This window comes from Tauraco erythrolophus, chromosome 3 (assembly GCF_009769465.1).
Source record: "Tauraco erythrolophus isolate bTauEry1 chromosome 3, bTauEry1.pri, whole genome shotgun sequence".
In the NCBI taxonomy this organism is placed as follows: Eukaryota; Metazoa; Chordata; class Aves; order Musophagiformes; family Musophagidae; genus Tauraco; species Tauraco erythrolophus.
This window is the reverse complement of record NC_141467.1, coordinates 33,602,006-33,622,090: the sequence shown is the minus strand read 5'-3', so window position 1 is coordinate 33,622,090 and position 20,085 is coordinate 33,602,006.

The following is a 20,085-nucleotide window of genomic DNA, read 5'->3' as shown; positions in this document are numbered from 1 at the left end:
GTTAGTGAATCGTGTCATAGATGTGCTATTTTGAAAACGTGTCTTATGGAACATTTCCAGATAATATATGAAGAGAATGATAAAAAATTGCAGTTGTCGTTTTTAACAATAACCTAGATTATTTTTCACGTAACTTTTAAAAAATGAGAACAAGCTATTACCATATTTTGGACTCTTGTATGCTGAGAATATAGCTACATGCAGAAATATATTCCACATTGGATAGAGACAAAGTATTAGATAGAGAAAAATCCTGTGAGTTGTGTCATGCTGCAAGAACAAATGACAACTCCTCAGTCATTTTATTGCAATACAATTCCAAACATTTTTAACTATGGATCAGAATAAAAAATACATATAAAAATCTAATAACAGACTTCTTTTTCTCAAAAGGAGAAATATTTATCAGTAAAACTTCATGAATCTTCTCAGCAAAAAAATTCAAGACTGTATGGGATCTCAGAATACTGAAGTTAGCACTGCACACCTAGCCGGTTTTGAACGAACAGTCATGACATTTGATGTGTTCAGATATGTACCAGGACAAAGTGTATTTCCTGCTTCTTCATCTTTCAAAAGGATAAGCACCCTGGTTGGTTGTCAGTGAGAGTGAATATACAGGAGATTAAAGTGCATCGGTACATTTTTTTTAATAGTAGTATGCGCTTGCAATGTTTAGACTTGAACTAGCCTTCATAAGATGGGGTACAGTGTATTTAATGAAAAGGATTGACTTGAATGACAGCTGAATACCACAAAGAAAAGGGCAGCCCTGCATGGGTCATGACTGAAATTGGCTGCTGCTGTGATTTAGTAAGAGCTTTTCAGTTTGGAAGTGGATATTGTAACTCACAAAAGGTAACTTACAGCAACAAATTGAGCTGAATAGAGCTCTGAACTAATTCATGGTTTATTGAGTTCCCCTCTTGTCTGTGATAGCCAACAGTTAACTGAAGTGATTAGTTCAATATTCAGTCACAATGATGTACAGGCCAACTTTCCAGCCTACAGAAATCCTGAAAGGTTTTTTTAAAAATCCTGGTAAGTAACATAATTAAAAGAAAAGCAAAGCAAAGGAAAAACAATCAAAATTCGCAGCATGCGAGAGGTGAGTTCAGCACAAGCCAGAGGATAATGGTGTTCTTGAAATGTATCATAAAACGACAGCAGCAACTTCAGTGTCTGTCATAATAGGAGTTTTAGATAGTTCTTGTTACTGCCCAACATTACTGGGTACATCAAGGACACCTCTGTATTGCTGACACTGTTACTTGCGAACTTACGAAAATAAATAATAATAATTAATATTCCTTAGCTAATATGTACACTAACCCTAAAATCAGACTAAGCTAGAATTTTGTCTTTTCCTGGCATAGAGAAAAGACAACAGTGAGTTAAAATATTAGTAGCTCTTTGTAACTTTATCATGATGGATAAAAAATAATCATGAGTTCATATCAAAGGGTTGCAACAACACAATTTGCACAATTTGTAAGCAGAGGCTTAAAGACCAGACTTCATGCGATAAGAGGCCTCATTGTCATCACAAGTTGCAATGAGGTTCAGCTCTGTTTTCCCTTCCAGGGAATTTCCCATTTCCAGGTATGACTGTATCCTGGTCCTGGAGGCAGATAGCTGGCTAATTCCTGTGCTCTGCAGAAGGAAGGTGTATTTGTGTGTGCTTTTTGAAGGTCGTCTTACCATTGCTAATCCAGATTGTGTAATGAAGTATGTGAAGTCACACTCCAAAGCACAGAAGACCCCTAAAAGCGCTTAGCAATATCATAGAAACCTCTGCTTCATAATAAGCTCCAATTGGTAAGAATTTAAACCAGAAGTTCTGACAGAAAATGTACACTTCCCTTAAAGAGTGTGAAGAAAGTTTGAAGCAGAGTTGCCTTTTAATCCTGCTCTTAGAAAACTTTTGTATGATGTTATTGGGCCAAGCTGAAGGAAATGGGTCCTTGCTTTTGGCTACAGGCATGACATGCCTTTTCAAAGGCATAGACAGCATCTACTGTTATTAAGAAGGCTACCTTGTAATCATTAAACTGTAACCTTAAAGGGTCTTAAAGAGGAGTACTTTGGGAAAAAGACCTCAAGACAAAGCAAGTGGGCAGTCAAGAGACTGAAAAAAAAAATGAATTTTCAACTTGTGGGTTAAAAAAAAAAAAGCTTAGGAGTAATATTATCAGGATGATTGGAGTTACAGCAGGAGGTTAGAGAAACATATTGAAGAACAAATGTCAGAAGGCGCTGAACTGTTCAAGTACATAGGTATTTAAGTCACAGGAAACCAAAAGTGTATTATCTCATTTTTGCTACATTTATTTTAAAATATATAATAGACAACAAAAGGACAGATGAGCCTCAAATGTAGTTGCTATTTTATCTGTGATCTCTGCCATTATTCATATCCATGGGGATCATATTCCTCCTTACTGTAGCACCCATGCTTTTAGTGGAGTTTGACCAGTGAAAAGCTTGGTCTTTGTGTAGTGCAGATTGCATATTGCATCTGCACGTATAAAAGCGTATTTTTCATAATGCCAGCAGTTTATCTAACACTATCATGGGTGCTCTGCTACAGATTATCATCCTGTTTCTCCTGGTAACTATAGCAGGAGAGTCATGAAAAGAAAAAGAGATAAATAGCTGTTCCTGTAAAATTATAAATGTTCATACAAATTTAATTGACTGTGTTCATACCCACTTGCAATCATAGGATACAAAATCAATATTGGGAAACTCAACTTATTTTCCAGTATCAAATTACTAATGCTCATAAAGGGAATTGTTCATGGTTGGTCCACTAGTTTAAAGAACATCCAGGAAATCAGTTGAAATAATGAATAAATTCAGAGAAATCATGACTAGCTCACTGGTGTTCTGTAAACAATAAAACACATTACATTTGTTGAATAAGTTATTAATTCAGAGTTATTTGTTAAATTCTACAAAGCAGCATGTCTGCCACAATCAACCAACCTGAACTCTCAGGCACGTGCTTGACTTGAAGAATGTGACTGACCTGACTAAACCCAAGGGATTACACATTCTTTAAAAATTCAGAATCTTCTTAGGTGCTTTGTATTGGAAACAGGAGACTTCGAAAGGCACCCAGTGGAAATATTGCCCTTCATTTCCACAGGAGCAGTAACAAGGTCCTGAAGGAGAGTTGTTCTTTTTTCTTTATGCTTGACTCTGTGTAATTATTTCTTTTTTTCCCCCTTAATTACAAATAATTAATATTCACTGCCATATCTCTTCAATTGTTTATCTGCCTGTGCATCTCAGAGGATATCTGAATCATCACACATCCCATCCCACAGGTGGGTAAAACAGGTCTTCACTGGGACTTCAAGATTTGCCTTGAAGTTGCCATGAGTTACCTTGTCATGGTTGCAAGGCAGAAGATGTGCAATTGAGATATTACTCATGGCTGTCCAAAGAACTGTGTAAAACTTACCTCTCAACTATGGATATAAACTAGCAGGGAACTTAAAAAAGGTAACTCAGAGCTGATTCAACAGACGTTCTAACCTCAAAGTTATACACAATTATTTTTCAGAATAATGCAGGAGACATTCTCTAGAACTGTATGAGATGCATCTACACTGTCAGTGTAGTTTGGATCGTGAGTGGTTTCTGAAGCAAATCCTTCTAATTGCATCTTTTATGGTGCTTTGGTTCACACTGAAGAGTGTCTGGAAGCACAAACAGTATTACTCTCAGGTGAAACTCAACAAGAAGGAATGCTTCAAAAAGGAACCCGACTGTGCTGACAGGTTTTCAGTTCACAGGACCACAGTAGATCTAGTTCCTGTTGGCAATAGGGTTCCTATTGGCATCTGATAGACTCACTCTTAGTGTACAGCACCATTTCTTAGTTTAGATATAGCTCAGCATGTCTAAATTGCTTCAATGCTATCAGTGGATCCATCCCAGCTTGTAATAGACAGTAATCTCAAATATTCTGTTTCTATAATCTAAATATTGTCAGAAGGGTCTTTTTAGTTAAAGATAAATGTATGAATGAAGTTCTAAAACTTTTCAGAAATATTTCAGTCATAAAAATCAACTTTCTATCATTTCCAAACTCACATAATGGGCAAAAATTTGTTGAATTTTTGATAGTATTGTTTAATTGCAGTCCTCTAGTAAGTCAGTGTTTGTAACTTTTTAAAAACTCAGAATCTTCTTAATCAGATTCTCTTATTTTTGATAGTCATAATATCAGCTCTATAAAAGGAAGTGGAATGTGTAATCATTTCAACATTATCTGCTATGTACAAAGAATGGGTTTAATCATTTCATTAATCAGCCATCTTTATAGATCAAACTATATTCAGTCTTCCCTGAAGATTTTATTCTGTGATCACTGTATGAAAAACTAAAATGGTGAACAGGAAATTGAAACTGTTATTATACAGGAAATAACAGCACTCTGTCAAAATCTACAGAAGAAACATATGTTCAAAGCTACTGTCAACATCTAACATATCAGATCAGATAGAGAGAAAGACCAAAATTACAGGAATCATTATAATATCAATTCAGGGCAAAGTTCTGCGTGAAAATAAATCCTTTCCAGCTTCACAAAAAGGAGCTGAACACAGAGTATCTGATGGAACAAAGATCCTGCTATAATTTCATATACCAGTGGATCATATGGCAGAAATTTCACTTCCCTCTCCCATCCCTCCAGACTTCATACAGTCACAAATGTAATATCTAATATGTGTAATGAACTCTGTGTCTTCGTTATCTATGCCTAGCTTGCAAGAACTGCTGTGGTATTCATTATCAGCCAGGAACTGGTTGTGCTATAGTCTCTAGTACAGTCCTGCTACAATGTATTTGGATTTATTCATAACCTTAAATGTTATTTGATTAAAGTCAATAGAAAGTGTCAGGATGGAACAGAAAGTCAGGTAAAATACATCGAGTTCTGGGAATTGCTGACAAAGTTTGTGAACATTTGTAGATGAACTGAGAAAAATGTACTCTGTGATAATCGTTACTGCCTCAGCACTTACATGCTATGTTATTCATGTTCGTTTAAGCTACCTGTTATTCATATAGTAGCTCATCACATGGAAAAATATTTTGCATTCTGAGGGCAATCTCTGTATGGAAACAGGTAGAATAAGAAACCTACCCATCTAGGTAGCGTGCAACTTTTAACCATCGACTGTAACATGTATTTTCCACATTCATTTCACCTCAAACTCAAAGGGAAATTAGGAACAATAAAACACCTGAAATTTACCAGCCACAGAGCTTCCAGGCAGTTTATAGCTTCTCCTTTTTTAGCACTTACCAATCACATCTGCTAGAACTAAGTTTTTTAGTCAGAGTAATCTGCAAGATGCTCAGTACTACACAAGCAGAGCAGCAATGCACATTTCTGCTGGTGAACACTGTTCAGACATGACTCATTTTGGTAGGTCCTGAGCTCCGTACTCAATATGGCCTCAAATGTGCTTATCATAAGAAATATTCTAGTCAGCAATATTTGAGCAGGTTCTTGTTAAGTGCTTCTTCTGATACCAGGTGCTCTTCTCTCCCCCAAGATCTGTGAAGCAGTAGACCGTAAGTTCTCCAAGTTCTCAGCTTCTTTTATGCAGTTGAACTATGCAATGTGAAAACAGTAAGCAGTACCTAAAATAAGCAAGATATTGTGCAAAATTTCAAAGCTAGTCAGAAACTGTCTGCACTAACAGAAACGGGAGAGAGATTCTAATAGCTTCTGACACAGTCTGGAACAACTGATAAAACCGTAACAAACAGATCGTCATCCTTGACTCTTTACCTTTCCAATGCTTCTTGTTACTTATAAGTACAGGCTAATTTTTTTCTCTCATCTATTTAAATCATATTTTCTACTATAGAGAATACAACTCTATTCTCTGTATCATATTAAAAACAAATTCCTCCTTTTTTTCTTTTTCCTTCAGCCTCTAGGCCTGAAGTTGGCTCCTACAGCCTTGTCTAGACAGCCAGGTGTCTAGATGTCATATTAACAGCTAATTCCTAATGTTTGATACATTCTGAAAATTGATAGTAGGCCTAGAACATTGCTTTCTTCGATGAATTGTGGTCTAGTCTGTGTTTTAGCATATTACAGTTAGGCTATTAGCAAACTGAAAAGCTGAGTACCTCTTGCTTCCCTACTATGTGAGGCAGGTAGTTTTGAGAAGTAGTACTGAGTTTTAAACCATGTGAGTGTTAGAATTAATGTGCAAAAAACATATTCAAGTGTGATAGTTAAAGATATAGGTAGACCAGATTTTTTAAATTGCCAAGACAGTTTATCAGAGCTGTTGTAAAATCTACTTTTGCTACTCATACTGTAGAAGGTGAAGTGCTGGAAAAATGTTGAAAAAAAAAAACAGAAGGAAAAAACAGATACAACATACTGTGGCTTCCATGAGACCCTCTTAGCCCTCCCTGCTTCTAAATCTGGAGGATCTCCAAAGACCTCAGATCACAAAGTAACTATAAACTGTTTGGGTCAATCTAAATTTGATGGTTTGATGGCTCACTTGGACTCCATCAGGAGGCTGTGCCTACACTCTTTTCCTAATGCCAACATAAGACTGTTCCACTCTTGCCTGGCATCTGGATTAATAACATCATTCATTGTCTTTTTTACTTACTTCAGGTAAAAGTAGTGGAAAATATGTATTCCCTAGCTCCATATCTACTATTGCCAGTCTCTGTCTGCGCGATGAATATGGTTACTAGCCTTGCAAGCTAGAGGGGGTGTTACAGAGGCATGGAAAGGAAATAGGAAAAATAATGTGGAGCAAGTAGAAGCCCTTGCATACAAAAGAAGGTATATTTAGTTTCACAGTCCTATATGGTTGGATTTACAGCCACAGCGTGGACCCAATGTTATTTAACAAACCTTGTTATTTCACCATTCAGAATAATTTTATTAAAATTAGCACCAGTATTCACTATCTTTGCAGAAATAATGTTGCTGCAAGTAATTGACTTGCACATGTTGATAAAACACTTGATGAGTTAAATTTTGCTTTGCTGGACAAGGCTACAGTGACTTGCAATAACCTACACTGAGAAAAGGAAAATGTGGCATTGATTTCACCTTGAACACAACATCCGTGGGAGAGATGTCTGCTGTTACACACTGGGCCATAGAAAATTACAGTATTATCAATACCATGTTTCTTTTGGTTCACTTCTGGAATACCTCTCTAATTCTGACGTGATATACTATGTCACCTCTACGTGTGGTAGACATTCTCCTTTCATCTGGCTTTCAAGGTAGAGGACCTGAACTTAATTTCTTTTTTTTATTTTTTTTATGTCTAGTAAAGGCATTCTTCAGTTGAGCCATAACACAAGGCAGTGGTTTGCACACCACTTAAATAAGCTGCCTTAAAACGAAAACTGGAATTCACAAAATCTGATGGAGTTGGTGTTCATTCTTTCTTGACTGCAGTCTGTACAAAAATGAAATTCACTCTCTTTAGATTTATTGTTGTGGTATACACCAAGCTCCAGTTCTTCAGAGTCTGACCACCTTGAGTGATATATGTTAATGGCTTGCTTTAGCAATACATCTAATGTAAATCTTGCTGTCATTGATGAAAGAAATAAAAGTTTTATTTGTTAATGAAATATGATGTAGTCTTTCCGGTGCTCTATTTAAACATCACCTAGGAGTAGATCATGTTTTTAGAAGTCAAGAGTAGCTCCAGGCCCTCCATAATTCTAATTGATGTAAATGAAGAAAATAATGAAAGCTTGTGTGTGCTGACCCTGTTATACAGGGTGGTTTCACCTCAATTAATCAAAGAACCTTTAGAGATGTAGCAAGCATCTGGCCTGAACAGAGAGTTCTTCAGACTCTGATAGTAAACTGGCTGCACTCTGTTGAGATACTGTGCACACATTTCTAGCAAAACCGCTTAGTTTTCAAATGCTGACATGTTTAAAGGAACTACCATATTAAAAACAAAACTAAACTCTTCTCCCCAGAAAACCTTGTCCTTGATGTTGGATAAAAATAAGATGCATGGATAAATCTGAGAATGAACAAACAACTCTCCTCAGGAAGTTTGTTTTCTTGCTATGAAGCTGAAAGCACAGAGAAAATTCTCATTTTGCCTTTGAAATGCCAAATACCAGGTTTGACAAAATTAATAGTATATAGAACAAAACCTAGGAATAATGCTTGCTATTCAGTCACTGTCTTCATAAACCTGACATTTGTAAAAGCTAATGCAGTTCAGAATTATTATTTATTTTTACTCAGTAGTAGCTTATTCTAGCATTTTTGTGGAAGCACAGATACTGTGGTAGCATGTTACCTTTGTCACATCTGATATGTGTACTTTCCATAAAATGACCTTCATGCCACGCAGCCAATAATGTTTGCAAGTAAAACCTGAAGACAAATGAAGGTCTGTAATAACATACAGGAAGGTCATGTTTATTGATTACAAGGCTGAATATTTTTACAGTGATATTCCTTTCTCATAAAAATGAGGCACGTAGACTTTTCTTTTTACAATAGAAGTATTTACAGTTGTTTTACAGATGTGGTTATTTAATTTTTCAGTGAGTTCATAGAGTGTTCAGTATCAAAGCAGTAATTCTAAATAATGATTATGTACAGAATTAATTAAAAAAAACCCCAAACCTTGGGGAGAAGGTCCACCCATATGCTGCTCATACAAATTTAAAAGCTGCCTAGCTTCTTGAATTGTAAACACTAGATAATGATATTTCTATAAGTTTAATGTCTTTCAAATGTGTAAACATCAACTTGTTTTTGCAAATTGTGAAAGGTGCTTTTAGACAAAAAAGGAAGACGTAGGACAGGAAAAGTATGAGGGTGTGGTGAAGATTATTAATAAGAAAAAAGAAAAGACTGGCAGGATAATGTTCTGATTAAAAAGCAAAGGACCAGATGAGTTGTTTAGTACTCCTTGCAAGAGTTTTTGGTTCTCAGGCACAATTGCTTCTTGATATTACTAAAATTATACAAAAAATATCTTATTTTCTCTGAGCCTTCCTTCTCTTGATAAAATGTGTCCTAAAGAAAAGAAAAATCTGTTTTCATACTTATTTGCTGGAACTTTTGTCAGGTTTTTTACTTGTCTTCCTTTTTGAAGAAAGTCCTGCAAATGCACATCTGAAACAACCTGAAGACTGTTTGAGGTGAAAAAGATAAGCAGAAAGTAGCACTTTTGTGTGCTTTCCCAGGCCTGTTGAAAGAGTGCCTGCATTAACCTGAAGGTAACACTATAAATCCTCATACATCAATAAAGATCAAAACAGGAGGAGAACCAGCATTACCTGTTGAAACAAAAATAAAATGCAAAGCTGAGTAGGGAATCCAAGGTTTGCAGGAAACAAGCTGAACATCCCTCCATGTATCTCTTTCTGAGGATTTTTTTTACTGTTCTGGAAGAGAAATTTGAAGGCTGAACCTAATTGACTTTTATCATTCCCATTCTCTCCCTGAATGGAGATTGCTTTCATAGAGCTACAAGGCTTTTTCTGGATAAGAGAAAGAAGTGAATTTAAGTAGCAAGAGAAAGGCCTTCTCTTTATCAAAAGGAAGTCATGAGCCCAGAACAAGGAAGAATTATGCATTTTGCCATGAAAAACAAAGGTTATAAATACATCCTACTTCTCCAAGGAATTTAGGCTTCCCTTGAGTCGCTTACCTGAGATATTATTACAATAGGTTTCACTATGATCAATTTTACAACAATCAAGTGAAGAAAAAGTCATCACTGGCAAAATACCAGGGCGTTGGAACTGTATTATAGGCAGAACATACTAAGGAACAAAGTAAAAATGATTGATAATGGCCTTCTTGCTTCCACCTCTTTAATCAAATGCAAAAAAATGAAATATTTTTCTAATATTGTTTTCTTTTCTGAATTCTGACTCCAAGGGGCTGTGGGATGAATGGATATCTGTGTGGGAAGTGCAGGTTATAAATACAGCCTATGTGCAACAACGATGCCACAACAGAAAAGTCAGCTAGGTTTCTGATTTCTCCACTGACCTTTGAGTGCAATTGCCATATTAAGACATGACATTAATATTGACAAAGGTCCCAGGAGACATTTTTGACCCTCAGTGAAAGCAAGGACCGTTCCCTGAGGGGAAAAGAGAACAGCAACTCGAGAAGGTGCAGTACCTAGAGGTGTCGGGAGTGACGTGGTGGGTCGCGAGGTGCCTGCAGGGGATCCGGATCCTGACTTCTGCCTCTGCCCAAGGTGAGGGATAAGGAGTGGGGCAGCTTGTGCCCTATACAGAGACTTGTCCACACAACTCTCTTTTGCCTAGAGTAGACATCTTATGACACTTCTTGTTATGACACTTCTGAGCAAGTCACAGTAGTGAATAATTTACAACAGTAGTAGATGACATAGTAAAAGACTACTTGGACTTACAGTACCAGGATTTCCTCACCAGCAGAGTTTTCTCCTGTGCAAGGATATTCGATGCTTGCTGTGAGAGTCACAATGGACCCCTTCGCACTTTCTGGGTAAAGCGTACCAGTTGTTATCGGGTACTCCACCTTACAGTAAATATACTGGTTGCTGCACATTTCTGTGTTTTTACAGATAACGCACACGAAGAAGCACCTGGCTTCTCTCTTGAAAGGGTTAAGCTTAATTCCTAGCCACATGCACTGTCAAAGTGGCACATTATAATCAAGATAAGAACATTGTGCTATTCCAAGAAAAAAGAAATAAACTTAAAATTTTCAAATAGAAAAAAAGCTTTAACCTAAGCCTCTGGAGTACTCAAGATCATTTCTCTCTTACAAGATGAATCACAGTTTAAACAAGATCATAATATACTACTCCAAAGTCTTCCATAAACAGAACAATGATTTGCATCATACTACACGAAACTCCCACTTTTTGCTTTTTAATATAATAGAGCTGTCACGAGACATGTTTGTTTTGGACAGAAGCATGCTTCTACTTGATTTCAGCAATTTATTCAGTCTAGTATATTTGCTGCATTATTTTTTTCCAATGAAGATTGCACAAATCTTCTTGTGCCTAGCGGAGCTGCATATATATTATCAGGATGACTGTATGGTTCTTTCTGCCTAGGTAGGAAATACAAAGAAGAGGATGTGTGACACTGAGTGAAACTAAATTGAAAGAAGAAAGTAGATGAAATATAAACAATATTAATCTACATTATAAAGAACATGCTGATCTTTTGTGTTAACTGAGTATCTGCTATCTAGTATCTATGACACATCATTCTGTACAAATAAAATGAAGATATTGTTTTGCAAGGCATCTGTTTTTTTCCAAAGAACTGAGTTTTCTTGTCTTTTAAATAAGCCTGAACTTGGAGATCTACCATATTACTTTCCACATCCGCAACGAGCACTTTAAAGTACTGTCTTGTTAGCATAAATGTATGAGAAGAAAAAAATCAATGTAAATGAATAACAGTAATAAGAGAGTCTGTTTAATTTGTGCCTGTATCAGTGATCACCATGCCATGTTATTGAAGACCCACAGACTTCTGTGTTGCCATGAGAATACCTCAGACATTCCTGTTTTCCCACCCTCTATGGAAATCTGCTCACAAATTTTTTCAAGGTGAATGTACTAAATTCACATTTTAATTTATATATGTTTTCTGTTATCCTTGTTTTCCTGTTGTCTGAGTCAAAACTCACCTCTCTCCTACCCTTACTGCACTTCCCTGGAGAAGCAGACTGAGAGACAGGCGGGACTGTCTGATATAGGCGGGACTGATATATGGTTTAAACTGGCTGGACAGCAAGTATGCAGGACCTGTTGTGATTATACTTGACTAGATATTTTGACATGTTTGTACAGGAACAACTTGAGTCTTCCATCATAGCATCTGTAATGTGTCTATAAATAAAAACTTTGGGTCACTAAATTATTGGCCAGGTTAGACTGATTTGCTTTTTCTTGGGTAATAAACACAACATACTATATTGAAGGAAGATTCCAGTCTAGTTCATTACAAGTGCAATACAATTGTGATTTAAATATTTGCCACTGTGGTAGTCAAACATTTTTCAGAGCAGGTATGCCAACGGACTTTTTTTCCCAATAATACTTAAATATCAGGAGGTGCTGTAACTTACTTGGTGTTGATCCTACCCAGGCAAGTTTATTACAGAATTAGGAATAGAAACAGTAGTAATTAAAAGATCCTGAGCAACCCAATCAATAAATAATAGCACAGGAATGGAAAAAATATACCATGGTAGTACCATGTGTAATGATACCATTAAATCAAATATTATGGTAGGCTAATAGGTGGATAGCAGGGAGGTCAGAGTATTGGGTAACTTCTGGTTTTAATACATTCTGGCTGATTGCAAGGGGTTTGGCAAAGCCCAAAAGCAGCTTTTAAGTGGAAGTGGAAGTCCAGCTGGCAAGAAGAGAGGAGGGGCATATGAGCCTGTGAAGACATGGGTATAGACTGACCCCAGAGTTATTTAGATACGCTGCTGCCTTACCAAGTATGCTGCCCATCACTGCTACAGAGCCATGTTCCTCTTCCCTTGCTGTCTTTCCAGCTCATGAATCTTTCATTCCTTTGTGCACAGTGAGCTGAGCTTTAACAGGAGTGTTGAGGGAGCAAGAGGAGGACAAGCTATTTTATACAAAATGCTCATCGTATCATTGTGGGTGTTTAATTAAAATGTTCATAGTATTTATGATTAATCCCATTGGTGTAGGTTAGATGGCCTCTCAACCTGACCTCAGGATCAGGACTCTCAGAGGGCTGAAGGACTTCACTGACCAGCCTGTCCCTTCTCTTTCCATACATTTATAAAAGGGCAATGGCAAACGCAATATCACCCAAAGATTGCCACTTAATCAGGTTCTCTGCTAATGACAGAGAGGTTACATCATTATCATGGTTGGGGTATATAACTGAGAATAAAGTTTTCCTGAATTAACAGTTCTGAATGCATGCCTTTCTTATTTTATAACACATTTAATTTTTGTCCAAGTAACCAGCGCAATATTAAATTTCAGAAATAAGGAATAAAATAGCTGTAGTTGATCATATCAGGGCCCTGTTAAGTTTACTACCCTTTCTCCAGTACTTGCCAGAAGCTTGAAAAGTAGAAAAAATTTACCAAAATAGGGGCCTCCCCCCTCATTCTTAAGAAATATTTCTTCCTCACTCCCACTGGTTAGTTGATATAGTGAAATATTAGTCTTTAACTTTATCGTTATTTTGATGTGAGGATGCCTATCATTTTGCAATTTTGCATTGTTTCATCAACAATTGAATTTTTTTTTTTTCACTAGGCCATTTCTCAATGTAATTTTTTTTCTCCACACAGATCAGTGGAGCAGCTCAACTCTGAAAGTGAGTTCCGCATCTCTGGGTTAAGACATTTTCTCTTATTTTCGTCCTTAACATCTCCAAAGTATAGCTGTACAGTAAAAGACACTACCAACTAATATTTATTTTTCAGTTAAAGTTAGTATGATTTTTCCACAAGCTGTTGTTATATTCATATATTTTGTCTATCAGTCTATTGATAGGAATGACAACATATGCATTTAGCAAAGAAATGAAAGCTTTCTGTATCTGTATTAAATTTTATCCTTCAACTCCTCCCTTTAACCTCTCCTGAAATTCCATTAAAAATCACAAATGCTAAAGCAAACAGTTTAATTAAATGGCTATCAGCTGAACACTAATTTTCAGGAAATCATTGGTTTATTCTTTGCACAGCAATTGCCTAATCCCCTACTGACTCTTTTATATGAACTAGCAATCGACGCTGCTACTGCTGTTCAGATGCTTGTTAATGTTTTCTTTTGATCATGCATTTTAGGATTTGTTTTCTGGTTGCATGGCTGGCATACACTTTTGGTATTTTTGGCACCAAAAAATAATAAAAAAAATAATTATTTCTATTCAAGATCTCAGTGTTATTTTATAGAACTTTACAAATCTTTCTCAATAGAGTTAATAAATAAAGTTCATAAAGTTAATAAATAAATCTGGCTTTGTAGAAGGAGGAATCAGGTCCATAAGAATCAGCTGCTGCAGAACAAGAAGCAAAAAAAAAATACTAGCTAGAAATTATAAATTCTGAGTAAAATAATAAACTCCATATCAAATTCAGAATGTCAGAATAGCAGCAAACAGATTGAGGAGAGAAGTGAGAGGGAGGGAAAGAGATAGGGAGGGAGGATTAAGGAAGAAGGTTTGTCACTGGCTAGAGTCAGAAAGGAGTGTAGGGTTACTCCAGGGTGCCTTTGCTAATAATGACAAGATCGTTTGCTTCTCACATCTGTAGCAAAAAATGAGAGAAGAAGATGGAAAAGAGGTCCTGGGATGTACCAGCTGTTGATGTTGATCCTCCCTGCTGAGCCCAGAGCCTTGTGCCCCTACCGGAAGGCATCGCAATCTGTTGACATCTCCAGCTCTCTGCTACTTTGGGACACTCGACTGAGTCTAAGGCGACGATCATCTGGCTGAGTGAACAAAAATCAGTGCCTGCAGTGAAAAAGCGGGACTAACACACAAAGCAGATGGCTGGAGGCCTGCTCATTCCTGTTTCTGAGGCTGTTTACACTCTTAAGTGGCTAATTTTGACATGTTATACTACTGATGAAGTTTTTTGGTGTGACCCGGTAAACTGCATACAGTGCAGTCTGGGACCACTCTGATTTGACTTCTGCAGCCCAGTGCTGTTTCTGATCTATAGACAGTCAATCAAAATTACCGGTGCCTGGCTAATCATGGTCAGTGCGCAACAAAAACTGAATTTCAAAGTGATAGCTTTCTCCCGTATAGACTACTCAAAACATAGAGTTTTGCATTTTCTTAGCTAAAATACCTTGAAAATATATAACATCAGTCCTTAATATTTGTCCTTGTGGGACTGAGATCAGAGCCATTGCACAGAAGAATATGCACAGGTCTCCAAGACCTTCACTGACATAACTGTCTAGAAATCTGACGTTTGATCCAGCATTTCCTATATCAAAGCATGCAAACCTGGAAACTGCAAGAGAACATTCTCTAATGGAAATGCTAGTATTTCAGAAATGCTGTTCAAAAACTTTGGTTAAATTATCATTTAACTCCGACTCCCAGATCTAGAGTCTAAGGTATAAAATCTAGAACTGAAGCATAGAGTCAAGACTTTAATATTCCAAGACAGCGTAAAATAGAGTTTAGCTAAATATCATTTGGAGGTTTGAATGAAAACTTATTTCATTCTAATCCATAGTTTCTAGGTTTTTTCTCAGAAGGCTATGAAGGATATTAAACATGAGAATGTCAGATATCCTACAGTTATCCAACTTGAAAAAAAAAAACCCAAAACACCACCATTTGGCCTAGTTTCTAAATATCTCTTTTGCCTGTGTCTTAAACTCGTTCACAGTTTCACAATGATGGTTCCATGGACACTGAAGATCAGTAAATGATTACCCAGCTAAGCAGTCAAAACTAAAAAGAAAACATATAAACAAACAGTTTAAGGTTATTCTCAGGCTGTTAAGGGCAAGCAAGCTGATGATAGTAATGATTGAATGACATTCTTTGTTCAGTCAAAAACTAAAAAAGGGCAGAAGGAGGATCCGGGAAACTACAGGCCTGTCAGTTTGACCTCGGTGACGGGCAAAGTCATGGAACAGGTTATCTTGAGTGCTATTAATGAGCACATACAGGTTAACTGGGTGATCAGGCCCAGTCGACATGGGTTTATGAAAGGCAGGTCTTGCCAATCAAACTTGATCACCTTCTATGACAGGGTGACCCGCCTGGTTGATGAGGGAAGGGCTGTGGATGTAGTTTTCCTTGACCTCAGTAAAGCCTTTGATACAGTTTCTCATAGTGTTCTGGTGGAGAAACTGATAACTGCTGGCCTGGATAGGCGCACCCTCCTTTGGGTTAAAAACTGGCTGGATGGCCGGGCCCAAAGAGTGGTGGTAAATGGGGCTAAATCCGGCTGGAGGCCGGTCACCAGTGGGGTTCCCCAGGGCTCAGTGCTGGGTCCGGTTCTGTTTAACATCTTTATCAATGACCTGGATGAGGGGATTGAATGCACCCTCAGTAAGTTTGCGGACGACACCAAGCTGGGAGGCTGTGTCGATCTGCTCGAGGATAGGGAGGCCCTTCAGAGGGATTTGAACAGACTGGGTCGTTGGGCTGAGGCCAATGGCATGAGCTTTAATAAGGCCAAGTGCAGAGTCCTTCACTTGGGGTATAAAAACCCCAAGCATCGCTATAGGCTCGGGGAAGAGTGGCTGGAGAGCTGCCTGGCGGAGAAGGACCTGGGGGTCTTGGTTGACTACCGGCTTGATATGAGCCAGCAGTGTGCCCAGGTGGCCAAAAAGGCCAATGGGATACTGGCGTGTATCAAGAATAGTGTGACCAGCAGGAACTGGGAAGTGATCCTGCCCCTGTACTCGGCACTGGTGAGGCCGCACCTGGAATATTGTGTCCAGTTTTGGGCCCCTCGCTTTAAGAGAGATATTGAGCTCCTGGAGCGAGTCCAGAGAAGGGCGACTAAACTGGTCAAGGGGCTGGAAAATAAAACTTATGAGGAGCAGCTGAGGGAGTTGGGGCTGTTTAGCCTGGAGAAGAGGAGGCTGAGGGGAGACCTGATTACAGCCTACAAATACTTGAGAAAAGATGGTGGGAAGGTAGGGGAAGGGCTCTTTACATTAGCGTTGGGTGATAGAACAAGAGGAAATGGGTATAAGCTTAGTCAGGGGAGATTCAGGTTGGATGTTAGGAAGTATTTCTTCTCTGAAAGGATTGTCAGCCACTGGAATAGGCTGCCCAGGGAGGTGGTTGAGTCCCCATCCCTGGATGCGTTTAAGAATAGGGTGGATGATCTACTTGGGGATATGGTTTAATGGGGATTAGGGATGGTTGGACTCGATGATCTCTAAGGTCTTTTCCAACCTAGAAATCTATGAATCTATGAATCTATGAATAAAGAGCCTATCTAGTCTGGAAGCATTTGCAAAGGGCTTGAATTAATATGAACAAAGAGCAAACAGCAGTTGTTTTCCAGAGTCTGGATGTTGACTTGCTTTTCCACCACTGTCTACAATGACCAATTCCTCAACATTCCTCAGCTTTGTGGTTACTGAGGCTTTTCCATTTTAATCAAGGTCACACCAGTCCAGCCATGTCCCAGTGGCTAAGATAGTCATTCAGGGTGGGGTTTTTTATCTGCCTTGTGCTATTCACTGTCATCTGAGATTTGGATTATCTAGACAGTCTATTATCATAGCCGCTTCACCTAATAGAAGGAGGGTCTATACTGAGGTCTATATTTGTCCTATCTTTAGGAAAAGTTCCTAGTTTATGGAAGTGATCTCATGAATGGCCTGTGAACAGTCTCAATATCAGTACAAAATGTTGAGCTGCTAAAATAGCACAAACCATAACGCAGCAACCTATCATTCATGTGGTTTTTGCATGGAGAATACTATTGACTTTTGCCATAATGAATCTAAGCAATGTCTCTTAGCTCAACACAATGTTGCCCAACAGCCTAAAAATGAGGTCCCAGTAATTTGGTAACTGTTCATCTACATATTCGTCGTGCGCTCAAAACCTCTATGACATCCACCAGTCATATCAGACATCATGAACACCTGCCCACAAGGCACTTTCCCTACGTAATCTTTCTATATTGCTTACTGTTGACAAAAAGTATTTTGTGCTGCTATTTAACATATAGATAATATTTAACATGTCAGTTACAGATTAACCTAATATTAGCCTTCTAGTGACATGTCATTTAACTGTCCTACTGGACCAAGGTCTAGCTGGAATCACTATGAAGAATCAAATATTTTTGATGAAAAGGAACTAAGCCGGTACTCATAAAATAAAATGAATGACTCCTCCAAAAGTCTTAATGCAATCATCAGTAAAATTTATAAGGATCACAGAGATATTTGTCTTGTGTTATGAAATGTACTTGTCTTGTGTTATGAAATGTACGGAAGACAGAAAATGAAGTGTGCATTCGTTCGTGTTTGCATGAAACTTTTTATTTCATATGGTTTACTTTAATTGTCTCATTTTTCCCTTTGTCTGAGTCAGCTAAAAAAAAGTACTTTTATTGTGTAGTGCTCACCAGTATATAATTATCCAAACATTACTTTGTATCAGGATGTTAGGCTTTCCTCACTTAAAACAATGCATATTTTGATTCTTCACATCCTTCCTTTGATCACAGGAAAACAACTGTACAGAAACTCTGTTTTCTTATTTTAGACCCCCAAAGAACAGAGCAAGAGAAAAAAATAACCACCACCAAACAACCCTCCCAGATATCGTTTTTTATTTCTTATTTCTAGGGCTCAGATGAAGGCAGTGGCTGCCTTCTGCCACCACTTAGACATTTAGTTTCTGACGTCCAAGCAGCGATTTTTCACAGTAGTTGTTGATTCATGCACTTGATCCATCTTTCCTTCACTGTTTTAATCTGCCTTGTCTTGGTATTACCCATCGATCTGCAGAACTTGACTGTAACACTAAAAAAGCTTTACTTATTCATAAGCTGGAGATAGTCTTGATTTCCATTGTCTCACATAAGGAGTTCCACTACTCTAGTAAGAATCTTTTTCATGTGAGGACATCTTCCAGTGACTTTGCAATTATTCATCACAACTGTAAATGCTCCAACAGACTAGAGGAGAGCAGGACTTTTTGCATCAGAAATTCAAAATACCAAATCATCTCCTGCCACTATTTATATACTAATTAAGCACAAGCAGTGGAGTAAAGAGGGTATTAAAATTAACAGTGACTGATACCTTTTGAGGACTATGTTGGAGCCACATCTCTTTGCAAAGCAGCAGCAATATAAATGTGTCAATGTTCTCCTAAAGAAGAAAGAGAAATTTCTCTTGCGTTTTCCAGAAACAGTGCCTAATGCTGGAAGAGGTTTTAGCCCAAGTTAGCCAAATGGGATAAAATTCCCAGACCTGATAAGATAGTTAGTTACTTTCTGATGAACTGCCAGGCATATATGAAGTTCCCTCGCCCCACCTCCCTGCCATAGGTTTATCACAGCCTATTAATTCATATAAAACTTCAAAGTGTCTTATCTTCTGTAGGACTTTATCTCCAATTATCCAGCTCAAGTTAATAACTCAACCTTATTTTATTTTTCACTGTGAAGAGAAGGACAAAGATAAAGAAGAGGAGCTCCTAGAGTATATGGACCGAAAATAGTGGGCAGTAGTGAGGTTTGCTGGACTCCCACAATCCTTTGTGAGCTTAGCAGTTTTTAGAGGACTTTCCAGCCTTAGGGTTTATCTAACCTCCTCTGAAGACAGAGTTGGCCATGAACTGTTCCCAAAGAGGAGAATTAGGGACATTTGCTCTTTAAATGTGCTTCATAATTGTATTTGATGTTGTCCAATGCTTGATACCATGTAGATATTAATTAAATACAAAAAACTATGTTCTCTACTTTGTTCAGGCAAAAAAAATCAACCCTGGTAGGTTTCACAATCAAAACTATAATCTTTCTCAAGTCTGCAAATTAACAATTAGAACATCTCAACAATGAAATTCTGCTAATCCCTCCACAGGAGAAAATTGGTTATCTGCCTACGGCACCAATTAACCAAACACAAGCTGTTTAAAGCAGAAAAAGAAATAGAAAATTTTCTAGGATTGAATTGCATTTACACTCCAGATAGACAGATACTCCCACTGTGGAGTTCGATTTAGTTTATTTTTGTGTGAGCAAGCTGCTGCAAAGGTGTTGGGTTGAGACCAACGGGAAACAAAGTTCATTGTTTGAGGAGGTAGAGCACGGTTGTTGCAAACTAGATTCCCACATCCCACTATGCCTGTGAACTTCAGCACAAGATGATAATAAAATTACGGTCCTCTGGAGCATTTTTTGCCCTTTCCTTTTCAGTGCCTCTTACCATCCAGTGCTAGAGACAAGATAAGGAGCTGGCTGTACTACCGGGCTCGTTCAGTTTTCCATTTCCTTAGTCCAAATGTTTTTGTCTACCATCTAATTGAATCTACGGTTCTGGAAATCTCTATATAATA